At 37.1% G+C, this 24,654-nt stretch overlaps 1 long non-coding RNA gene across 2 annotated transcripts in view; it reads left to right on the top strand.

Annotated features, from left to right (window-relative positions):
- The window catches only part of LOC116664277, a 173,342-nt gene extending 165,387 nt beyond the window's left edge, over nt 1–7,955 (top strand). For both annotated transcript variants that reach the window (XR_004320710.1, XR_004320711.1), the window contains exon 4: nt 7,663–7,955. This is a non-coding gene — a long non-coding RNA (uncharacterized LOC116664277). The remainder of the gene's footprint in view (nt 1–7,662) is intronic.
- Nucleotides 7,956–24,654: the final 16,699 nt, after the last annotated feature.

The following is a 24,654-nucleotide window of genomic DNA, read 5'->3' as shown; positions in this document are numbered from 1 at the left end:
GGTTCTAAAAGCATTTCCAAATAAATGTTTTTAGTCGACATGATAGAATAAGGACATGAGCTTTAGTCTCTAATTGAGTTTTGACCAACCACTGGCTCTGACATCAGCTGACCAAGCTGTTGCCCTTTTGGGGCAAGCTACTTAGTTTTCTCATCTATAAAATAAAGATGACAATGCTTACCTCCTACGAATGCTTTAAGATCAGAGATTATAAACTAAGTTCGTAGCAGGATCCAGCACATGGTAGGCATTCCATAACTATAACAAAACAGAAAAGTTAATATGATTTTCCTACATGTGCAGTTGCCTAAGGTAACTACTTGAAGGAAAAATTACTTGTTTACGCGTGTAAGTTGTGGTCAGTGTTTTAAAGATTCAGTTTGATTTCACTATGGTTAAATTGAGTGTGAACTATTGAGACCTTCTTAGATGGCTATCTCCTAAGAAAACCCTCCCTTTTGAGTTCAGGTATTCAATCGCTGATTCAACAATGCCCTTAAACATCTTCATCACTGCAGTTTATTCGAAATGTCACCAGATAGTGAACTTCAGAGTTCAGAGTGTTGCCATGTTGGCCTGCCCTTTCCTCTCCTAGCCAGAATCCCCAAGAACAACTGAAATGCTAGACAGATATTCTTATAGAGATACAAACCACCATAATGTAAAATGGTGTTAAAGCCATGCTTGTGATGTGATGGTGGCAACTAGCCTTTCCCTTCCTGCAAAGTTCCTGGCCTTGCCCCAGTTTGTCACTATCCTGAGGATGGTGGAAAGATTGGAAGTTCTTCCCCTGGAGATTTCCTTGCTTCTGAGGCTGCTTTCTCCCCTGTGTCCTGCGTCCTTGATTCCAGAGTACACTGAGGAGCTGCTGCCTACCCCCAGCTCTGTGCCTGTCCTTCTTTCCTGGATTCCAGACAGGGCTCACTAATTCCTGGGGAGAAGTGTCTTTATACCATCATCCTCATGATCAGCATGTTCCTTTGCTGGTCAGACAGTCAGTCCTGGTCTCCTATGTGCTCACTCCTCTCGAGTTCTGCCCATTGCCCCTCCCCATGGTGCTCACCGAAGTCAAGCTACCCATTGGTTGAATATCTGCCATATTCCATGACATAACTTTCTGAGCAATGTGAGTGAGGCAAGTGCAAAAGTTTTGAAAAGTGAAAAAGGTGAGAAAATAATCAATTTGACCTGGAGAGACCTAGGCAGACTTCACAGGGAAGCTGGGACTTGAAGATGAATAAGAACAGGACAAAGAGAGGAGGGAATGAAATTTCAGGCAGAAGGAATGAAAGAACTGAAAACATAAGAATCCACGGGGTCAGAAAAGAATGTTCACTCTGAGTGGTGTGTTGAATACGTGGTGAAGAATAGCTGGAGATGAGACTGGGAAGGGAAGTTGGGGTCAAACCAGAAGGGGCTACATAGGCTAGTCTATGTAGTTCACGTCGACACTGTGGGCAACAGGAAGTCATCAACAATGCTGGACAGGGGAGTGATATGATAGAGCTGCACTTCAGAGATGACTGATTTAGTACTGTGGGAGCAAATTGGAAAGAAGAGTCTAGCGATAGGGAAATTAGTCAAGAGTTCACTTGAGAAATCCAAGCTAGCAAAAATGAGAATTTCAACTATAGGTAGCGAGGGAGAAAGAGGAGGAGATTGAATTAAGAGACACTTCAAAGGAGAGAGACACAGGGGGAGATGACTAATTGAAACTGGGAAAATAGAAGCAGCCAAAGGTGATTCACGGATGACTTTTTTACTTCCTGCATTCTTTGTATAGATGGATCTATATCTTGAATATAAGATATCTTACATAGATAGGTACAGATGTAGGTATATAGATACAGGTATCTTCATCTTACTTTCTTCACCTGTACCCTTTGTTTAATCTAAACACCTGCATACAATAAATGATGAAGCAATCAGTATTTGCACAATAGACTTGAAGAGCTTCAAGGAGCTCATCATTTTCTCAGAAGAGCTGGGCATCTGGAATAAGTTACAGGGAGGTTACGGAATTTTCTTCCCTGGAGGTCTTTTACAACAAGCTAGATACCCATCTGTCCGTGATGGCTTAGGTGTGGTCCTCTCTGAAGCCTGGGAGGTGGCTGATTTGAGTTCTTGTGATCTCTTCCAGGCCTACAGTTCTGTGTTCTACATCATTTTATGGCTTAACCCCAAGGTATATTATTCATTGATAAAATAAATAATAAGATAAAACTTAGGATTTTTTATGGACACTGTCATAGAATGTATTCTGGAAAGTCTAAAATTAACTAATGAGTCAACTGAATAAATTATGAATAGTTTTATGGATCAGGATTTCCCAGAGTATGTTTGATGGAACTAGTGCTGTAATATTCTTGCTCCAAAAAATGAGAAATGATGAAAATTCACAGTATACATTAGTATACAAAAGTCCTGAGATGTCCTATAGGACAAAAAACTTTTGAAATATTCACCTAGAATTCATCGAATCTTTTAGCAGAAATTAAGAGATATATGTATCTTTAACTATATATATGACTGTCAATCTATCTATCGTCTATCTACTTAAATTTATTATGAAAATGGTCTTTCATAAAACACATTTTGGTAAACATTATTCTGACTTATTCTTCATATCAGAAAAACATCTGGGTTGGGTGAATCACCAATAACATCTAAGCTTGTCTAAGAATGGTCTTTGGTTAATCTGATAATTGAGTTATTTTAAAATTACAGTTTGCTTCTCTATAAAATGGAGATAATAACACCTACCTCATAAGGTTGTTAGGAGAATTAAGTAAAATGAAATGTGTAAAGCACCTGGCACCCAGCCTGTACCTTGTAAGTGCTCCGTGAATGTTAGCTTCCTACCCTTTGATTCTCCATTAAGTTTTGGTATCTAATACATCTTACAAATAAATAGTTTGGTACAGAAATGCTTAGGCAATTAAAACCATTTGCTTTGGCCAGGAAACTGATTTGCTATCCTATGTTAAATTAAAATGCAGAAGCTCAAGTGATTTTCCCTCAGTAACCACAACAGTATGGAAATGTGCATGCATGTGCATAAGGACCACTTATTAAAATAATATTTGTTTCCTTTTTTTAAATATTATGAATTTGATTTTTTAAAATTGAAGTATAGTTGATTTACAATGTTTCAGGTGTATAACAAAGTGATTCATTTATGTATATATATACACACACACACACATATATATATTCCTTTTCAGATTATTTTCTATTATAGGCTATTATGAGATATTGAATATAGTTCCCTGTGTTATACAGTAGGACCTTGTTGTTTATCTATTTTATATATAGTAGTGTTTATCTGTTAATCCCCAATTCCCAATTTTTCTCTCCTCCTCTTTCCCCTTTGGTAACCATAAGTAACCATAACCATAAGTTGTGTTTTCTATGTCTGTGAGTCTATTTCTGTTTTGTAAATAAGTTCATTTGTATCAATTTTTTGATTCCACATATAAGTGATACCACATGATATTTGTCTTTCTCTGTCTGACTTCACTTAGTATGATCATCTCTAAGTCCATCCATGTTGCTGCAAATGGCATTACTTCATTCTTTTTATGGCTGATTAATATTCCATTGTGTGTGTGTGTGTGTGTGTGTGTGTGTGTGTGTGTGTGTGTATTACATCTTCTTTATCTAGTCATTGGCTGATGGACATTTAGATTGCTTCCATGTCTTGGCTATTGGAAATAGTGCTGCTATGAACATTGGGGTGCATGTATCTTTTCAAATTAGAGTTTTCATCTTTCTCAGATATACCCAGGAATGGGATTGTTTGATCATATGGTGGTTCTAGTTTTAGTTTTTTAAGGATTCTCCATACTGTCCTCTACAGTAGCCCCACCAATTTACATTCCCACCAACAGCGTAGAAGGATTCCCTTTTCTCCATATCCTCTCCAACATGTATTATTTGTAGACTTGTTGATGATGGCCATTCTGACTGGTGTGAGGTGGTACCTCATTGTAGTTTTGATATACATTTCTCTAATAATGAGCAACATGGTATATCTTTTCATGTGCTTGTTGGCCATCAAAAGAATATTTGTAATAAGTGGTGAGATTGTGGGTGGTTTGTTTCATTTTTTTTTTTAATTTAACGGACTTTATGTTTTAGAACAGTTTTAGCTCACAGGAAAACTGAGGAGAAAGTACAGAGAGTTCCCACATATCCCCTTCCCCACACACATATTGCCTCCCCTACCGTCAACATCCTACACAGTGTGATACATCTATTACAATTAGTGAACCAACAATGACACATCATTATCAACCAAGGTCCATAGTTTACATTAGGCTTCACTCTTTGTGTTGTGCATTGTGTGGGTTTTGACAAACATGTAATGACATTTATTCACCCTTACAATGTTAAACAGAATAGGTTCACTGCCTTAAAAATCCCCTGTGCTTCTCCTATTTATCCTCTTCTCCCAAGCCCCTAGAAACCACTGATCTTTCTATATAAAATGGTATGTAGCCTTTTAAGGCTGATTTCTTTTTCTTAGTAATATTCTAAACCCACTTTTAAATCCTTCCAACTGATTAAGTCAAGCTCACCTGGGATAATCTCCCTTTTCATTAACAAAAAGTCAGCTGGTTAGGGATTTTGATTACATTGACTTTAAGGTTTTTTTAAACTGTCTTATTAGAATGTCTTTTAAATGTAAGAAAATAAATTGAAAATCAACAAGTAGAAGAAACAAACCAAAGAAAAATAATGAATATCATGAGTCAGGAATTCTGTGCTGGAGTGTTCCAGCCATACTTGCTACCCATGTCCCCGAATTGCTGAGTTTCACCTCCTGGCAGACAATTTCAAGTTTGTCCTACTCTTCTTGTTTCCTCCCTGCTGCTGGCCCTGGGCTCTTGGTTTTCTCTTTCAGGAGCTCAACACTTTTTTTTTTTTCAGGGTTTTCTTTGATTCTAAAGCTGCAATCAGTGAATTCAGAAAACCTAAGGGAGGACATAGAAATGATTCCTATTTATTTAGCAATTACTGTGTGCCAGGCACTTCACTAAACATTCTACATATATTATTTCATTTAATCTTCTTATCAGTGCTGTGAGATAGATGTGTGTGTATCTATATCTATATCTATATAATATAATATATTATATATATTAATAATAATATAATATCTATAGCTATAGCTATAATCTCCATTTTAGAGATGTGCAGCTGAGGCTGAGAAAGGTTAAATGACTTTACTAATGGCACACAGGTAAGGATTAGCAGAACCAGGATTCAAATCCAGGATGGCTGGTTTCCAAATCCTTTGTACTTAACACTTCCTTATACTCAGAATGGTCGCCTAGCTTCTGCCCTCTCCCTGAAGCACTCACTGGCTGCATTCCTGACCTACACCCCTGTCACAAGGTTTCCAGACCCACAGGGAAAAAGCTTGTGGGCCCCACAGTTCTGTTTCTTAGAACAGAGCCTATTTTAAATTGAGCTGAATGGTATTGAGTTGGCTTCCAATTTTTATGTGTGATTTGACTTTTGATTAGAAAAAAAAAAAAGGAGCTAGGACAAGATTGTAATAAAAAACAAAATGCTGCACCAAGCTCTAGTTTAGGGTACACTGATAAACAGAGCCTAGAAAACTATGCTGCACAAACATCACAGAAAACACAATTTTAGGCTATAATTTTCTGAATTTGAATTTTTAAATATGGTTCTTTAAAAAAAATCAGCTCTCTAAAGGGATAATGTGCATATACTAAAATTCATCAATTTTAACAGTTCAGAATGTTGGCAAATGTAAGCACTCATGTAACCACCACTGCAATCAATATGTACAGTATTTCCATTACCCCAGAAGTGCCTCCCACTTTTGCCCTCTTTGCTTCTCAATGTCTGCAAAAAAAACTTGCTGGGATTTTTGCTTGGGAATTCATTCACTCTATGGAAAAATTTGTGAGTAATTCACATTTTCACTGTATGGAGTTTGCCAACTGTCTCTCCATTCATTTGTTTTCTTTCATTTTTTACAGTAATATTTTGTAATCTTCCTTGTACATGTTTTACACACCTCTTACTACATTTATCCATATCTCACATCTTTCATGCTATTGTAAATGGCATTGGTTTTTAAATTTCAAGTTCAAATATTATGCAGATTGTTAGCACATAGAAATACAATTGATTTTTGTATCTTGACCTTTTATTCTATAGTCTCGCTAAATTGCTAAATTCACTTATTAGTTTTAGTAGGTTTTTTGGGAAGATTCCTTGGGATTTTATACATAGAAATTCATTGTCATATACTAATCAAGAAAGTTTTACCTATTCTTTTCCAGTGTATATGACTTTCACTGGTTAAGATATATTACCCTTTTTATATGTTTCGGGCTTCAAATTATTAATGTTTTGCTAAAGATTTTTGCATCTATGTTTACAAAAGATCAGGATGTATAATTTTCTTTTCTAATAATATCTTTCTATTGCTGTGGTAACAGGGTAATGATAGCCTCCTAAAATAAGGTGGGAAACATCCCTTCCTCTTTTGTTTCCTGGAAGAGTTTATGTAGGATTGGTATTATTTCTTCCTTAAACACCTAATACAATTTATCAGTGAAGTTATCTGGGCCTAGGGTTTTCTTTTGAGGGGATACTTTAACTCTGATTTCAATTTTTAAAAATAGATGAAGGATTATTTAGCTCATCTATTCTGAGTAAACTTTGGTACTTTGTTTTTCAAAAAATGTCAGTCATTCCATCCTGTTGAATTTATTGGTATACAGTTGTTTATAATATTGCCTTATATTTCTTTTAACATCACTAGGCTCTATAGTTATATGTCCTTTTTTATTCCTGATGGTGGTAATTTGCATCTCCTTTTTTTCCTGATCAGCCTTAATCAATTAGATTAAGATTAATCAATATTATGGATTTTTTCAAATTACCAGCATTTGGCTTTATTAATTTTTTTCTATTGCTTTGGTAGTTCCATTTTTTTATGTTTCATTGGTTTTTGTAGCTGTCTTTATTTTCACTTCCTTCTACTTAAGTTAACTATTGATGCTCTCCTTTTTCTAGTTTCCTCAGGTGGAAATTTTGATCATTGATTTTATAACTTTTTCTCTGTAATATGTAATCATTTTATGCCATACATTTTTCTTTCAGTATACTACTTTAGATCAGTTTCACATCTTGATATATTGTATAGTCTTTTTCATTCACATCAGATTATTTTCTAATTTCCCTTGTGTTTACTTTTTGAGCCATGAGTTATTTAGATATGAGCCACTTAATTTCTATGTATAGATTTTCCAGAAGTATTTTTCAAAATTAATTTCTTGTTTGATGTCACCATTGTCAGAGAAAATACTCTGTAAATATTTAAACCCTTAACAATTATTTGAAACCTGTTTTATGGCCCAGAATACTGCCTATCTGTGTGTGTTTCATGTATACTTTATAAGATTATGTAGTATGCTATTGTTAGGAGGAGTGCTATACAAATGAAAATTAGATTAAGTTTGTACCTTAATCAGCTGGGGCTGCTATTAAAAAATACCACAGATTGGATGGCTTAAGCAGTAAGCATTTATTTCTCACACATCTGGAGGCTAGGGAGTTCAACATCAAGGTTGCCAGCAAATTCAGTGTCTAATGAGGACTCTTCCTGATTTGCAGATGGCCACCTTCTTGCTGTTTCCTCACATGATGGAGATCTGGGAGTAAGAGAAAGCTACTTTATCCTTGGTAATACTTTTTTATTCTTGGTAATATTGTTTATTCTGAAGTTTGCTTTGTCTGCTATTAATATATTCATCCCAGCTTCCTTTCAGTTAGTATTTTGTGTTATATATTTTTGCAAATTTTTTCTTTGAACCTATGTCTTTATAGTTAAAGTGGGATTCTTATAGAGAATGTAATAATATTTTGCTTTTGTATCCAATCTGACACTCTGACTTTTAATTGGAATGTTTGGAAAAATTTAAACTTAATGTAATTATCAATAAGCTTGGATTTAATTTTGCTATCTAGCTATAAGTTTTCCATTTATTCTATCTGGTATTTTTTTATTTTTTGTACTCTTCTCCTACCTTCTGCATTACCTGAGTATTTATTATAAAATTATTTTATCTCCCTTACTGGTTTGTGAACTACACACTTTTGTTTTGCTTTGTTATTATTACTACTATTACTGTTGGTTACTCAAGAACAGGAGGTGCAAACTTTTTTCTGTAAAGGGTCAGATATTAAATATTTTAAGTTTCTGTTGCAGCTACTCAACTTTGCCACTGTAGTTGAAAAGCATCCATGGACATCATGTAAAGGAATGGATGTGGCTGTGCTCCAATAAAACTTTAACTACAAAAATAGGTAGTAAGCCAGATTTGACCCACAGGCTATAATTTGCCAGTTCCAGTTGTAAGTTTTGCAATATATATCTTTAAATTATCACATTCTAAATTAAAATAATAGTATACTATTTTATAGTGTAACAGCTTTGCAAAATTATGCTTTCACTTCTTACTTCCCAGACATGGTGCTATTCCCATCATATATTTTAAACTTAATGCCATATTCCCCATGATACCCTGTTATTACTTTGCTTCAAACTTTATCTTTTAAAGAGATTAGAAATGCCTCTTAAAAATTTACCCACATATTTCTACTTCTTGCCTTCTTTATTTTATTGTCTAAATCCACATTTCCATTTGGTATCATTTTACTTCTGCTTGTAGAATGTCTTCTAACATTTCTTAAAGTTAAGGTCTGAAAATGGTTAATTCCACTTTCATTAGTTTGAAAAAGTATTTCTCCTAGGTTTTTGAAAGACTTTTGCTGGGTACAGAAGTCTTCATAGACAGTTTTTCAGCACTTTAGAGATACTATTCCATTGTCTTTGAGCCTTCATTGTTTATGATGAGAAGTCTGTAAACATTCTTTCCCCCTTGGTACATATGTCTTTTTTCTCTATTTTTAAGGTTTTTTCTTTACCTTTTTTTTTTTTGATTTGATTACAGTGTGTCTTTATGTGATTTTCTTTATGTATTTCTGCTTGAAGTTCACTGACATTCCTATCTGAGTTTAAAGTTTTTAACCACATTAAAAAAATTTTTTTTTCTTGAATTTTTTTATTGATTTACAATGTTAGTTTCAGGTGTACAGCAAAGTGATTCAGTTATATATAGATATACATACATATTTTTTCTTTTCAGATTCATTTCCATTATAGGTTATTACAAGAAATTGAATATGGTTCCCTGTGCTATACAGTAGGTCCTTGTTGTTTATCTATTTTATATACAGTAATGTGCGTCTATTAATCCCCATCCCCTAATTTATTCCTTGCCTCCCTTTCCCCTTTGGTAACTGAAGTTTGTTTTCTAGGTCTGTGAGGGTTTTTTTTTTTGGTTTGTAAGTAGAATTTGTATCACTTTTTTAAGATTCCACATATAAGTGGTATCATATGATGTTTGTCTTTCTCTGTCTGACTTACTTCACTCAATATGATACCACATTTTTTTAATCACCATTATTTCTTCAAATTGTTTTCTGTCCTCTACTCCCTTATCTTTATTTTCCTTCTAGAAATCCAGTTACATATGTTATATCATTTAATATTGTGCTACAGATCACAAGATAGGACACTAATTTTTTTCTCTTCATTTTGAATAGTTGCTATTCCTTTGTCTTCAGGTTCACTTATCTTTGTGTGTACTGTGATACTAATCCCACTGAGTATACTTTTTTATTGTAGATAATGTGAATTCTTTTCTCTCAAAGTTGCATTTAGGTCTTTAAAAATTATTCTTTATCGCTCTCCTTATAATTTCCTGTTTTCCTTTATATCCTTGAAACAAATGAAAACATTTGTAAAAATTTTTTATAACTGATTTATGATCTGTCCTTATTAATTCTGTAATCTCTATTACTTGGGATTTGTTTATATATTTTGGCTTTTCTTCTGGTTATAAATCATGTTTCCCTACTTCTTTCCATGTCTTTGGATGCTGAGCATTTTGAATTTCATGGTGTTGGGTGCTGAATTTTATTTTATTTCTTTATAGAGTGTTGGATTTGTTCCATGTGCAGTTAAGTTACTCATGAATCAGTTTGATCACTTTAAGTATTATTTTCATGCTCTTCTATGGCAGGTCCTAGGCTAGGCTTCATTCTGGAAGTAATTTTGCCCCACAGCTAATGCATGACACTTATGACAACTCTATCCACATCTGCATGTTTTAGGAGGTGACTTCTCTTTAGCTGGTAGAATTGCACACTATTTTCAGCCCTTGATGAACTTTGAGAATTGTTGGCCTAAGCTTTATACTAATTCCCAAGCCTTAGCTAGTTTCACCCATGGATGTGCAGATAGGCACTCAGCCATAGACTTAACAGGTCTCCTCTGCAGGTCTCCTCAGTTTGATGGTACACTAGGCTCTATGTCAGTTTGTTCTCCCTGCTCTTAAGCCTGGGAACTGCCATCTGCCCCAAGCAGTAAGCAGGCTTTTCATGAACTTACCTCATTGGACTTTTCTCTTAGGTATCACCATCCTGTGCCACCTGCTGCCCAGTGTCTGAGATCTGCTATTTTATGTACTGTGTCTGGTTTCTAATTGTTTACACTGTGAGGACAATTCCTAAGGCAGTTAATCCTGGAAGAGAAGAAGCTAATGCCCTAGCTTGTTTTTGTTGTGATTTTTGCGTAATAATTTATTTCTTAGAGGTCAGTGTAAGTTTTTCAGTTATCCTTGATTCCTGTATTATGTTCTTCCCCTTTTTTGTTAAAAATATTATCTTTTATGAAACAACTATGTCAGTATATACAGATGCTTTTTAATTCATTTACATGGTAAATTTTTAAAAACTAGAAATACTACATCCATTCCTCAGTGTTTTACATATTTATTTTGCTGGGCCATAAAATTGAAAAATATTTTACTTCACTATCTTAGATCACAATTATACCTAACCTGGGACTGATGAAAGAGTAAACAAAGGAAATTGATACTATCTACATGTTTGGTCAGATGGGCATCACGGGGGCTTCGTCCTACCCCTCCAGCTATATAAAAGTGATGTTAGAGTAGTTACTATAAACAGACATCTCCCAACTAATGATTTTGTAGACAGGCTGTTTGTCAGTTCAGTTTCTCCAGGAAGTGGACTCCAAGGTAGAGTTAAGAGTGCAGGAGGTTTGGGGGTGGTAAAAACCATGAATTATAAGGGGAGCCAGCAGGATTAGGCAAGGAAAGCCTTCAGACTGTTCTGACCCGTCTGATTGAAGATGGAGAGGGGAGGGGTGCTGTATAGGATGAGGCCTGTGTTGTACTGGGCTCTGAGAATCTCTGCCAGTCCAGCAGGGAGCTCCAGTGCAGAGACTGCTCATGGAAGAGTCCTGCATTGGGCAGAAATCGTAAGGTCCTATTACTTCTGCCAGACTCTGTGACTGGCCAGGGTTTCCCAAGAGGAGCGTCGTCTCTGCTCAAACAGTGCAGCAGATCTGGAAGGCACTGCAGCTGGTAGCTGTCACCTAACTGCACTCACAGAGACGGGTTTGTTCTTAAAGAAAGATTAAAGCAAAGCTTCTCCATGACTGTCACCCTGTTCTAATGCACTAAGGCTGCAAGCATGGTGGTCCTGAGAAGGAACTGGCCCAGATCATAGAAATGCATCTGTCTTAGTCCGTTTGGGCTGCTATAATAAAATACCACAGACTAGGTGGTTTATAAACAGGAGAAATTTATTGCTCACAGTTCTGGAGGCTGGAAATCCAAGATCAGGATGCCAGCCTGGTTGGGTGAGGACCCTATCCCAGGTCACATACTTCTCATGGTATTCTCACATGGCAGAAGGGACTGGAAGCTCTGTAGGATCTCTTTTATAAAGGTGTTAATCCCATTCATGAGGGCTCTACCCTCATGACCTAATCACCTCCCAGAGGCCCCACCTCCTGATACCATCACTGCTAGAGGTTAGGATTTCAACATATAAATTGGGGCGGCACAAGAGAAAAATGATGTCATCCTCCTATTTCTCAGGATGTATCCTAGTCTTCTGAATAAGCGCAGACCTGGCACTGGAACAATAATGGCTTCTTCTGGTTCTCCAGCTGATGTTTTGAATTTGCATTTTTCCTATACCACTGTGTCCCAATTTCCTTACCCATAAAATGGAAATTACAACAGTATGCCCTCCTAGGCCAAACATAAATTAAAATAACATATTTAGGGGAGAGGGAGCATGTGGAAAGGGAAGGAAGATATACTCTGAGTCTTTTGTAAACCAAGATATTCCATAGAAAATCTGTCTTCATCAATTAGCATGGTCTCCTCATCCCTACCACTTTCTAATTTCTAAATGGATATTGAGATCACATGGTTTTTTTCTAAAGTTAAAAAAAAAAAAAAATACAGAGCTACCTCTCTTTAAGTTACTAGAAACTTCCATGAAGTCTTTTTCCTTTTTTTAAAAAAATTTATTTGGAAGCACAATAAGTTAATTCTTTTTTTAAAACACTTTTTATTGATTTATAATCATTTTACAATGTTGTGTCAAATTCCAGTGTAGAGCACAATTTTTCAATTATACATGAACATATATATATTCATTGTCACATTTTTTTCTCTGTGAGCTACCATAAGATCTTGTATATATTTCCCTGTGCTATACAATATAATCTTGTTTATCTATTCTCCAATTTTGAAATCCCAGTCTATCTCTTCCCACCCCCTACCCCCTTGGCAACCACAAGTTTGTATTCTATGTCTTTGAGTCTATTTCTGTTTTGTATTTATGCTTTGTTTGTTTGTTTGTTTGTTTGTTTGTTTTTTTAGATTCCACACATGAGTGATCTCATACGGTATTTTTCTTTCTCTTTCTGGCTTACTTCACTTAGAATGTAATATAAGTTAATTCTTATAGTACATTACGATAGGATTTCTTGAGTTGCTTATGGCCACACTATTGCAACATCACTGAAGGTCCTATTTATAATACAAAATTTTGTATTATAAATCCCTAGCTTCTTTAGCATTTAATTTGTTTCCCTTTAGTAAAAAATAGTTTCATCATCTTTTCTGAAGGGTCATGATTCATTGCTTGTTCAGACCCAATGTTCTAAATTTAAATGTCACAGCATACAGTTCTGTAGGAGGGAGAAAGACAAAATACACTAAAATGCTGACTCAAAATAGAGCACAACTCTGATTACATCTAAAAACAATCCAAATTATGATCTTGTTCAAAATGAACTTTTGCCACAAAGAGTGAAGTTATTGAGAAAGCAAAGTTACAAGCAGCATGCCACTGGCATCAACAGTGGTTTGAACTGGTACCAGGGTGACTTGGACTAAAACTTCAGCTCCAACCTAAAACCCAATCAAAACCATTTTAGATTCCTTTACAGGGTTGGAGAAATGCCTCGTCATTTCCCTGCCTTACAATCTTCCAGTCTCACTAGGATTTGTGGTTTAAGAGAATGGTAAAAATGTCGATATGTCAGGAGGAATGACTAAAACAATGGAAGCACATCTAGGAGGGGGAGTGCATCAAGAGGATGCAAACGTAAGGACAAATGTTTCCAGGGAAACATCGCAGTATCCTTTGCTGATCTGTTGGGGTAGAACCTTTCAGAATGGAGGTGGATGCTCACACTTCACCTGCTTTCACCGCATCCCTGCTTGTTCTTGCTTATCCAAAGGCTTGTTTCTCAAGGAAATTAACTGAGGATAAGACTAGGAAGGTGGCTGCACTCTGACCTGCTCCTTCCATCAGTGTTGTCCCTGGGAACACAGGCAAGAGAGCATTTCATTGTATGGAACTCAAAAGCAATAGAAAGTTGGTGAAGGCTCTTGTGTATCTAGCGCAGTTTAAGAACTGAGGCAATTCAAAGAAGGCTTAGCCTTTGCCCTCAAACAGCTCATCTTCCAACAGAAAGATAAGAAAAACCCATTTGAAGCAAGAGAGAACAAAATAAGTTTCCACATAATTTACTGCTAAATCATTGCTCCATTAATCATATTTCATGTCATTTAATTCTCACATCTTCCCTTACTGAACTACTTCTCTTGAGGCTGAAATTCTCTTTATTCCTCTTACTGCTTAAGTGGTTGCTCCTTGAGGAGAGAGGTCCATGTATCCCACTGGCTTTTACCCCTATGCACTGGGCTTGACATACACAAAATTATAAAGTGGTTAAGACTAATAGATGAATAGAGATGAGGTAGCAAAAAAATTCAATTGAAAAATCTTGATCTTAGAACTCGAGGATTTAGCATTGAGGAGGCTCTCAGTATATATGTTGTGAGTGAATGAACAGTTTGAAGAGATAAACAGTATTTTAGGAGAAGAAAACAACATCCGCAGAGAGAATGAGGACAATGTATTAATGGGAGTGAGAGAGATCAGCCAAACCAGAGCTGAAGTTAGGTAGCATGAAATAACAGGAAGGAAGGATCACCAGGTTATGCCAATTATGGGTCTGGAAAACCCAGAAAAGAAGCTTAGGTTTGATGTCCTAGAAAATGGGGAGTCTTTGAAGGTTTGGGACCAATGAACTGTGGAACAAGAGCATCTGAGGAAGATGAATAGCCTTGGCATGCAGGGTGAGTTAGGAAGCAGAGGAGGCCTCGCCTAGCTCAGCTCTGAGCCCACACCAGCCATCCAGGTGTGAAGTGATGGCTGGGGACGGGGGAGGTGAAGGAGAGGAAGGGGTAGGGATGAGAGGCCTTTCAAAGGAAGACTCAGCAGGATTTAATAAACACTTTTCAGTAGATCAAAATCACCAGGCTTACCGAGTCTGCAGCAGAAGAGATAAGAACAGACTCCAGACTAACGCTGGAGAAGGAGCAAAAGATAGAAGGCCTAAGAAATAGAAACCAGGCCTGAGAGTCAGAAACCTGTGACCTTGCTTGGTGTATGTCTTAATTCATTCCTGAAAATCAGGAGGCAGCCTCGCTGTTTCAGACACTTGTTAGCCTCTTGCATGCTGCCTTAAAGTTGAAAGTTTAAGATACAAAGGGAAAAGATACCCCAGTCCTTGTTATCAGCAGTCCTTCTTGAACTTTCTGGAATTGTCACTTCACAAGACAGGGTTCTTCTGACCTTGCCAATCTCTGCTCCCTGGTCATGTCTCGTGTGAGGCTAAGAACACTCTAAGACAAGCACCCAGGAACGCCTTCACCTGCTGAAAGACTTGGGTCCATGAACATTAGCAGGTGACAGCAGATCTCAGTTTTTTATTTCAGCATTTAAAACAGTCAATATGATGTATAGAAAGAATTATCTCACCCAACTGTAGAAATATACCCCAGCACACATAGAAAAGAAAGTGCAACAGAGTTAAAGCAGAAAGTGGAACTACAAAAGCATCATCCAGTATGCCTCTTCCTTACATTTCCTCTTTGTGGGAATTTCCCTTAGGTGGGGACATTGTGTTTGCTGTGGATTCTGCCATCTGAGGGTCCCACTGATGCTCCCAGTATTCCTGTATCTGTTTAGGAGGAAAGAAGGACTTCCGTGAGGAGATAAATTGTGGTATAGACTTAAAGTAGAGATGATATACTAGAACAATAATCATGATGAAACATCATCCATCACAAAAAAGAAATGATAATTATGTGATAGAGGTGTTATCTACAGTGCCAATCATGTATTTTGATACATATAAATGTGTCGAGCCAGCGAACACAGCTGTCCATCTTAAACATACACTATGCTATATCTCAACTATATCTCAATAAAATTAAAAATTTTAAATATTAAAAAAAAATTCATCTGGGGGAGGGCATAGCTCAGTCGTAGAGCACATGCTTAGCATGCATGTGGTCCTGGATTCAATCCCCAGTACCTCCGTTAAAAAGTAAACAAATAAACCTGACTACCTGCCCCCCCCAAAAAAACTGAAAGAAAAATTATAAAAAATAAACTATATGAAAAAAACTTCATTCACATGGATAAAATTCAAAAATAAAATAGGCAAGTTGCAAAAGAATAGCTATATATCAAGATTCTGTTTACATAGTATAAAAATGTGAAAGGAACACCATGTTTAGTTCAGGGACACATTAATGTATGAGAAAAATCTAAAGACTTGTACCCAGAAAGGAGAGGAAGGGTGAGGTATGGGAAAATACAGTGGGATGTACCAATGAGCTTCCACTATATTTATAATGATTTGTTTCTTTAGTTGGGTAGTGTGTACGTGTGTGTTCATTACAGAATTCCTTACACTGTTCTATAGCTATGAAATATTTAATGATATATTTTCTTTAAGTCTCAGGTCTTTCCTGGGATGAAGTATGGAAGCTCACACCTCACAACATAGAAGTTGACTTATTTTCCTCCCTCCCTTGGTGTAGAGAAGCCCCGCATCCAAGGTAGGGAGACAAAAACAAAAGAGAGGGGACCACTGCATGAAGGGTTCAGTTATTAAAGGGACAAATCATCTTTCATTCAGCCTTCTCAGTAAGCTTTAAAAAGTCTGTATCTTTTTATTTTTTCTGCCTAAAAGTTCCCTTCCAAGGGGAGGAGGGGCATCGTTTCTTGGCCTTCCTCAGCAGGGGAGAGGGCGTCCTCCTATTACAATGCTTGAGAAGGCAGATTTGTGAGAGTCACCAAGACTGCTCAAATGCCTGCGCCTCACTGGCCCACAGAAAGGGGATTAGTAAAGCACCATTAACCCCACAATGAAAACACATCCGTTTAAGGTTTTCTTTCATCCTAAACCCAGTTTATAAACACGGCCTTATCACAGGGAGAATGTTTATCTTCATGTGTTATAAGTAGATTTCCAAAAAGCAACAGTAGCTAATGAAATTAAATATGATGTTGGAAAGTCTATTTTCTCCTTCCAGCAACAGTGACACTGAAGACAGTTAAGCCAGAGTGTGGTTTAGTTTAAGCATCTTCTACTCCAATTTAATTTAGAAGTTTTATTAACCAGTTTAAGAAAGCCAGAGGTTTGAAGCATCTCCTACTTTTCCAATTACTTAAACCAAATTTCTGAAGCAAGTCAAGAGATAGACCTTTTTGTGGCTTTGTGGTGCCAAGAGTTAAGACACGTTCTAGTAATTTATCTGAGAAATGGTTAATGACAAAGGAAACTTAATTACAGCTTTCTTCTCCTCCCACTGCCAGCCACCCAAGAGGTCCTTGAGCTTCCCTGTTTGTTTTTATTTTTATGTAAACTTCCAGAGGCTAATTTGGCTGAAGACCTTAACTAACCTTGACTTTTCTAAAAGCTTCCTTTAAGGGTTAATAATACGTTTCTACTCCTATCACCAGTTTTCACTTGAGGATCACATTTGTTCTGCATAATTACTAATGAAATGATGAAACAAGTGGAGAAACAGCTCAGGCTGTCACTCCCAAAGGCCCAATGTGCAAATTTAAATGTGTCTCAGCTCTCAAACATGGAAGCCTATAAATCTGTACCACACGTACCATACAAAATTTCTGACAATGCAGTTCTTACTGCTAAAGAGACTTAAAAGCAAGCTAACTTACCACCTATTCTCCCTGGTGTGTGGATGGAGGGCGGGGCCAAGTCAACAGTGGAATTCAGGATGTAGTGTTTTTGTAATCAAAACACGGAGCACAGGGCTCTACAGAACTGACGCAGTCATAGCAAACAAGAATATTCGAAGTTACGGCTTTCTTGTAATGTTTGAGATATGTGGTTTCCATGGATAGCTGTGGGGAGAATGGGGAAACCCAAATGTACACAGTAGGACTCATGTGGAGAAAAGTAACTTTTATTTTCTATGACTGACAACATTGCTCTTCACCTCCTCTTTCTTCCTAGGACGGAGAGCTTATCCTGTTCCATTCAGGTATATATAGTCTGATCTAATGATTTGCAGCCAAATCTGAGTATTATTATCTCAGCCACTAACTGTTACATCTGGTTTATGTACAATCACCAGGGCTTCTAACCCTTCCTTTGCCTGTCTTTCTCCTTGCAGATAATGTAACTTTCTGGCTTTCACATTGTCCTGGTATTGAGAAGGGATGTGTAGCCCTAAGTGGTCCCTGGTTTGGGTTTCTCATCTCACCTGGTTTCTAAGCATCACCTTCTCTCCTTGCCATGCCCACTGTGTTTGGCTTCTACCAGTTATTTGGAGTATCCAGCTGGAATCCATAGACTTCTCTATTAACTCTGGCCTGTCATGGTGCTCTCGCCTCCTATCATGATCTAGACTCCTTCTGATCCACTAGTTTGCTTGTCCTTCTGTATCCCTGCCTTCCTTCTGGACCTGAGAACTATCAGTTGTGTTCTCTGTACCACTGTATAGTGTGTGGGGTTCTGGGAGGCTACCCAGACCTACCTTCAGGGCACCTCCCTAAGAACTTACTATTTTACTTTTCCAATCCATGGATTGGATTTCTATAGGTGACTTGTAGACTTACAAAGAAAAGCTATCATGTGTCCTGATATTTTCAGATTCCTTTCAAACCTATCTGGGAATTATCTTCCTGCCCCCTGTCTAGGGCATTGATCTATGAAGGGAAGGAGAAAATAGGCAATAGTTTAGGGATAATAGTTGAGTTTGGAGAAGGATTATCCAGAACAGAGGATAATGAAGAAGGTTTTATCCATTCATTTATTTATTCATTCATTTATAAATCTTGACTATGCTAAATACTGTGCTGATTATATAAGTATAAGCAAGACACGGTTCATGCTTTAAAAGAATTCCCAGTCTAGTAGAGGCGAAGCATGTTAGTATTTCCAGGGTACACTAGGGACATGCAAAATGTAAATGGATATCTGTACAGAATGGCAGGATTTCATGGGGATTCAGAAAGGTATTCTTAGAAAAGCTAATGTTTCATTAAGTACTGCAGGATGATTAGGCTATCATCAACAGCAGAGCAGAGCTTTTTTGGCAGTGGGACTCACGGGGGGGGGAAGATGGGGACATGGAACAGCATTAGAAAGCTATAAATACAGAATGATTTAGTATAGTTCGAGCAAAGAAAGTGGGGAATAGGAAGAAACAGAAGATGGTCAGGAGAGAGATCATGAACTCAAGAACTGGGAAACTCTTGAGTCTTTGAATCAAGAGAGAGATATGACTATATTTATGTTGTAGAAAGATCATTCTTGCCATAGTGGAGGGGGTGGACTTAAGTAGGTTGAGATTGGAGGTACGGAGGCCAGACAGGAAATGATGAGAATGTGAATTAAGGGAGCAACAGTGAGGGGACAAAATGAGAGAATGGCTGTGAGAAATACTTAGTAGGTAGAATTGAGAAGACTTGACTACAGACTAGTGTTGGTGATAGGAGAGAGGAAGAATTTGGCAGTGATTGAAAATTTGATGGGTGCATAATGGTACAGTTTGCTGAGATGAAGAGTATAATACAGGGGAAAGCTTTTACCAGATAGGTTGTTTAGTTTACTTTTGAATATACCAAGTTTAGGGAGTTTTTGAGATATCCAGATGGAACTATTTAATAGGTAATTGAATAAGTCAGGCACAAAGTGTCGAGGTCTGGGCTAATTATATAGATTTGGAAGTCAGAAGCATCCAGCTTGCATTAATGACTGTGCCTGTCTTTGCATGCTTGAATATGACCTTATTTTGCACCAATAATTTGGTTGGGCAGAGGATCCTAAGTGGAAATTATTTTCTTTTATGAGTTTCAAATATTGATTCGTGTTCTAGGATACAGGCTTGTTGATGAGACCTCCAGTTCCCATATTAGTGTTATTTCCTTTGATTTTTTTCTCCCATCTCTGCGAGAACACTAAAAGTGGAAAAGAAAGGACAATGATTAAAATTTGGTAACACCAGCTTTTAGGAGTTAAGAAGGAGACATGGAATCTCATAAGACAGTTTGAGGAAAAAAAGTCAAATTATCAGGGAAATGTTGAGTATCTGAAGGGAAAGGTTGAGAGATTTTCAAGAAGGAAAATAATCAACAATGTCAAATTCCAGAAAGACCAAGTGAAATAAGCCAAGAATGAGCCAGTTTGATTTGGCAATATGAAGGGCATAGGTAGCTGTTAGCAGAATAGCTCTAGTGGAGTACTGGGCTGAGAACTGAATGAGAGAGTCCGTGTTCAAAATGGCAGACTAAGTTCACAGTCTTCCATGGTCCCCTGAGATGATTGGAAGAATTACAAAAAAGTCTAACTCCATAACAGTACTGAAAATAGGGAGGAGGGGTCATCAGTGTACCAAAAATTCTGACAAATTTCTGGGGAAAAAAAGTAAACATGTTTTTGCTTTGTGACTACTCAGAGCCAAGTAAGCTAAAAAGCAAAACATACACAGAAGGGTGAAGGAAGCTGCTCTTTTTGTGGGACATGGTAGGGTTCAGAGACTGGAGTCAGAAGGCCAAATACAACTCAAATCCAGAAAGAGATGTGAAAGATGCTGTTAATGTATATGAGCAAAAATGTAGAAATGTGTCAGAGAATGGCTCCAATAGGTCCAGCCTCCCATTAGCTGATTTGGATGCCCCTGATCCTATAGGACAGGATAGGACAGAGACTTAAGGCGTCTGTATCCAACAGAAGCATTAAAGTTTGAGATCCTCTCCTCCTCCAAGTTTCCCAGCATACTCAGACAGACATGTACAGCCTTTGATAGCCCTTTAGGATGGGGGAACTTTGGCCTCATCCCTGATCAGCTAGTTCCTTACAGTAGCTGAGGCTAGGGTAGAGGAAGATGCAGAAGCCTGGGGAAATGAAGATAAAAAGTGGCTCTGCACCAGTAAGCAAGAATTTGTATTTACTTTGCATTTTAAATAAACCGTTGAAGTGTTTTAATCCACATAGAAGTGGCCCCAAAACACAATATTTAGAAAATAATCCCAAAGGAGCAAGGTTTTTTTTTGGCTATTTACCTTATTTTCTTTGCTTGGTAAGAGAGAGCACCTAACATTGGGCCCTAAGCTTATTTACTGAGTCTGGCCAGATGGCAGACATTAGAAGGCATTAATTTGGGGATTAGTGACAAGAAAGTTGAGGGATCTGTAGACAGATCTTCTAGAATGGTCCCAGAGTCTGTGAATATTTGTGTTCTATGTAAATAATCAGCCAAAGCTCCCACTGTAAAGGAAGCTTTTTAATAACAAGTTGGACAAAATGACCCATCCAGTGGGTTTCTTTTAGCCCTTTTTGTCTGTCACCCTAATATTTCTCAGTGGGATGGTATATAAAATGACCATGGTGATAGGAATGGAAGAAATGCTTAGGGTCAACAGTATAGACTCCTCACCATGGGTAATTGCACTCCTACTGAATGCCCAGCTTACTAGCAGCAGCAAAAATCAATTCCAAGCCTTCTACAGAATTCCATAATCTAGGTTAGTCCAAATATCTGCCAAGGGCAAGTTAATTACATCGAATCTTTTCCATTTAAATGGGAGAAATGGCAATCTGTCCCCACTTGATTAGTCACTGAATTTTTGTTTGCTTTCTCTGATCACCTTCTGGAAGGACCACATTCCAAGACTCATCGAATGCTCTATTCTCAGTCATTTTAACCTGCACAACACTGCTTCTGACCAAGGAACAAAATTTACAGTGAAAGTTTTAAAGCAGAGTGTCTTTGTAGCATTATTGACATTTTGGACAAGATAATTCTTTGTTGCAGAAGGCTGTCCTGTGCATACTAGAAAGTTTGGCATCATCTCTGTCCTCCACCCACTAGAGGCCTGTCAGTAATACTCCCCCACCCCACCATGACAGTAAAAAATTAAGTGTCTCCAGATACTACCAACTGTTCCCTACAGGGCAAACCACCCCACTTGAGAACAAATGCTTTAAGACAATGTACTGTAAACCTCACACAAAAAAGTGTTGACTTTATAGAACAGTTGAATGGTCTATTTTAGAGTCAGTTACAGCATCATCTGGGAGAAAATACACAACCTTGCTGAGCTGGAGTGGTAGTTTTTAGGATGTGGTTTATTCTCTGAATCTATAGCCAATAAAAATGATGATTATCCCATAGCCAGAATACATTGGTCAGGGAACCAAAGTATGAAAGAATGGTTTCATCTCTCACTATTACATGTAATAATTAATTTACAAGTTTTTGCTCTGCCATACCAATGGCAGTGGACTCTGCAGTGTTAGAGTTCTTGGTACCAAAGGAAGGAATTATTCCACAAGGACACAAAACGGTTGTATCACTGGATGGGAAACAGACCACTACCTAGTTATTTATGCTGCTTTTTTTTTTAAGAGGGAAAGGCAGTCTAAAGAAAAGGTCGTGTTTGAGCCTTAACTGAGGTAATTGAGCCTGCCTAGTAAGGATTGTTGCCACATGATGGTGGCAAGGGAGTGTCGAAGGTAAGCATCTGGATTACCTCTTAGTATTGTCATGCCCAGGAAAGTTAATGAGAGAATTCCATATCTGGTTATAATGCCTACCTTATAGAAGATTCATCCCCCCACTGACCATTAGATAAGCTTGAACATTTTTTAATGTTTTTGTTGAAGTATAGTCAGTTTACAATGTTGTGTCAGTTTCTGGTGTACAGCACAATGCTTCAGTCATATAGGAACATATATATATTCATTTTCATATTCTTTTTCACACTAAGTTACTACAAGATTATTTGCAGATACTAACTAATATATATAAAATAGATAAACAAGAAGTTTATACTGTATAGCACAGGGAACTATAGTCAATATCTTGTAGGAACTTACGGTGAAAAAGCTTGACTATTTTTAAGGGGTTTTAAGGCATCAAAAAGCTACCAAAGCAGCTAAGACGTGGGGGAAGGGTGAATCAAGAAATTCTGTGCTATTTTTCTCTTGATGCCTTTGCTGAAGTGTAAACAATAAGTTGAAGAGGTTGAGAAACTGAGTAAAAAGTAGCTATTAAGAGGCAGAGAAGCTGACTAGACCTTCAGTAGTCTCGCAGGGATGGGGAGTCAAATATTGGAGACCAAGACCACTACAGCAGCCAGATTCTGAGGCTCAAAATCTTAGAGGAAAGGAAAACACATTACATGAGCCAGGCATTCTGCTGCTTTTTTCCTAGAGGCATTCATAAGTAGCACAAGCCTAGAGATGGAGATTACAAGCAGTAAGTGGAGGCTGAGAGGCTGAGACATTAACCAGAACTCAGTAGTTTCACAGTACTGAGGAGCTTGAAATTGGAGTTCAGGACCCACCCAGGTGGAACTCTCTGATAAATACCAAAAGCTTTGGGATCTCCCAATGAACTACACCCTAGAAATAAGGAAATGCTAGAAATAAATCAAATCTTATAATGACAAAAACTCAGCCTTGAATCAGATCTGTCCCTGATTGGATTATGTGATTTGCTCCTATTGTAACCGCTTGCCAAAAAGCTAAAGAAAATCCTTTTTAAAGAATGATAACATAATACAGATCTTCTATAACGTATTTTGCACAATATCCAATATTCGATAAAAAATTGTCAACAAACAGGATCAAACAGGAAGAAAATAGAAATAGATGTAAAAAAGATCCAGCTAGTAAAGTTATGAGATATAGACATTAAACAAACCATGATTAATACATTCTACAAAATTAAAAGCAAAATACAAACTTTTACCAGAAAATTGTATTTATTTAAAAGAAGAATCAAATGGGATTAACAGATATAACAAATGAAATTAGACTACAATAGATGGGTATAAAAGCAGATTGAAAACAGAAAAACAAAAGCAGTTATCTAGTGGGTAGATCAGTAAAAATTATCCATAGTAAGACAGAGTAGAAAAAAAATGGACAGTGTGGGATAGAGCAAAAAGATCTAACACTCGTGCAATTGAAGTCATGGGAGAAAAAAGAGAAAATGTAATAGAAGAAATATTTAAGTAGATTGAGGTAGAGAATTTTCTAAAATGGACAAAAGCTACAGATTCAAGAACACCCCAAAATTCAAGTAGGATAAATACAAAGTAAACCACACCTAGGTAAATAGTACATACAATACATAGTAAAACTGCTTAAAAAAAAAAAAAAACCAACAAAACTCAAAGACAGAAATATCTTCAAAGCAGTTAAAGGGGGAATAAAACTGTAGTCCTTTCAGAGGACCAAAAGTAACAAAAAGGAGAGAAACCAAAAGATAAAGAAATGACATATTTTAAAGTCTTGAAGTAATAACCACTGTCCAGGAATCCTACACATAATAAAAACGTCCTTCAAAATTGAAAGTAAATGGGCCAAAGACTTTAACAGACACCTTACCAAAGAAGATATGCACATGGCAAGTAAGCATACAAAAAGATGCTCCACATCATCTGTCATTGGGGAAATGCAAATTAAAATTACCTACACACCTATTAGAAGGGCCAAAATCCCAAACATTGACAGTTCCAAATGCTGACAGGGTTGTGGAGTGACAGTAATTCTCACATTGCTGGTGGGAATGTAAAATGCTAACAGCCATTTTGGAAGACAGTTCGGCAGTTTCTTGTAAAAGCAAACATACTCTTACCATACAATCCAGTAATCATGCTCCTTGGAATTTGCCCAAAGAAGTAGAAAACTTATGTCCACACACACACAAAAACTGCACACTGATAGTTTTAGAAACTTTAGTCATAACTGCCAAAACTTGGAAGCAACCAAGATGTCCTTTAGTGGGTGGATAGACAAATTGCAGTACATCCACTCATGGATTATTTAGCACTAAAAACAAATGAGCTACCAAGTTATGAAAAGAT

The sequence above is a fragment of the Camelus ferus genome, chromosome 6 (genome assembly GCF_009834535.1).
Source record: "Camelus ferus isolate YT-003-E chromosome 6, BCGSAC_Cfer_1.0, whole genome shotgun sequence".
Classification (NCBI taxonomy): Eukaryota; Metazoa; Chordata; class Mammalia; order Artiodactyla; family Camelidae; genus Camelus; species Camelus ferus.
The sequence above is the reverse complement of the archived record's forward strand: the minus strand, read 5'-3'. Positions and strand labels throughout refer to the sequence as shown.